The sequence below is a fragment of the Ptiloglossa arizonensis genome, chromosome 4, assembly GCF_051014685.1.
Source record: "Ptiloglossa arizonensis isolate GNS036 chromosome 4, iyPtiAriz1_principal, whole genome shotgun sequence".
Lineage (NCBI taxonomy): Eukaryota > Metazoa > Arthropoda > Insecta > Hymenoptera > Colletidae > Ptiloglossa > Ptiloglossa arizonensis.
In genome coordinates, this window is record NC_135051.1 from 23,393,556 (window position 1) to 23,395,423 (window position 1,868).

A 1,868-nucleotide genomic window follows, 5' to 3' on the forward strand; every position below is an offset into this window, starting at 1 on the left:
TCCCGTAGCGTGAAACGTCCAATTTATTAACAAGAACGGATGGAAAATCTGCTGCCAGCCCCGGCACGGTCGAGAGATATAGTTGGGCTTCCTTCATTCATCAAGGGGGTAAGACCTTTGACGCGTGCTGTTCCGTTTGTTTTACGCGCACGTGGCGCCAACTTCTTCCGCGGCCGGGAACTCAAATATTAGTCTTCGAAGGAAATTCGAAACTTGAGCCACGAAGCATTCTCGGGTTTGGGGGGATTATGAGCGTGCATGTTCAACGAAGCAACGGGAATTCTACAATATGAAATTTTAAAATTAGGCGAAGTGTTTCAACGTCCCGTGTTATCTCCGGTGACACGGTAGACATAATACCTACGGCGTAGTACTGCGTTCTATTAAAAAATAAAGATAGGAATCTTTGAAATAAGTCGTGCCAGTCGTTGAACGTACTACTACGTGTTTCCACGAGATATGAAAATCGTTAAACGTACTAATACGTGTTTATACGAGGTAGGAAAATCATTGAACGTACTGCTGCCTGTGTTCCACGAGGTGGAAAGTGTCGTTGAACGTAGTACTACGTTCTCTCGTAAACTAAACGCGCCCGAGCACACACAGCTACGTCTTTCGCGAACAAAAGCTGAAAGTCGTTCACGGTAACGGTACGTCCTTTAAAGAGCCTCGGAGCTTCGTACGTAATAGTTCATTATGCGCCACACAAAAGGCAAGGAACAATCGATTCCCCTTTCGTCCCCACTTTTTCCTCCGATACCGAGCTCCTCCCGGCGCGGCAATCCGATAAATAATACCCATCAGGAGCCGAACGCGGAACGAAAACGGCTCACTAGCCCGCGGCGGGTCTCAGGAGCACCCCTGCTTTCGGAATACCTCGCGAGCGACCAGCAATCGGGACACCGTAGCCCGCGACGAATGACGCAACAACAACGAACACTCGTTTCGCGCACGTAACGTACGACCGGGCGTGGGCTCCCGCTGAGAACCACTGGCGCTCCGCGAAAATGAAATTACAAGCCGGGACATTATGCGCGACGCGTTTAAAAGCATTACGAGGCACGGCGACGGTCTAAAATAAGCCGCTTTGCCCGTGGCCGAGATCGTAAAGCTCCGTGGTTGAAGACCGCTGGGTGCTTCCGTGGCACAGCGACTGGCAGCAATATTGCTCGTGGTGTATTTCAATCCGAGCGAGGCACACGCGTCACGTTTCTCGCGGCTCGACCGTTCGTTTCCGGGCCAGAGTATCGATAAACGACCCAACGACGCCGCGCGAGCCAGCGAAGCTCCCAGTTGAGAACCACTGGCCGGGGGCACACCGAGGCGATGCGCCGCGACCGTCTGGGGACGTTATTCGGGGACAAGTTCGAAAGCTGTCTCGACGTATCGGCCGAGAGCGTATAATGCGCACCGTCTAGTGTATCGACGAGTCGAGGGAAGGGGGGAGGGGGAAGGGAAAAAAAACGTGAAGGTACATCGCGAGAGGTTGACGGAACTCGTGGGGAGATGAGCACTGCTAGGGGGAGAAAGTTTGTTCATTACGTGTCCCGGGAGTCCCCTATGAGCATTTAGTCAAAATACGAAGTATAGGTAGGACACAAGTGTGTGGATGGAGAAGGTACTAGACTGACAAATATGTACGATACGAGTTTAACAAATAATGTGTACGGTTTATGACATGTAACGCTGAAAATAATAAATATGTAGGTAAAAGTCCCCTATCCGTGAAGGTTGAGTTCCAATAACGATGACGAATATCTATGAGGAAAATGTTGGAAGGATTATTCGAAGGGTGATCCTGGCTCATCGGGGGGTTTTGCTGCAACTGTACTAATAGAACGAAAAGAAAGTGTCTAACGCAGTGGGCA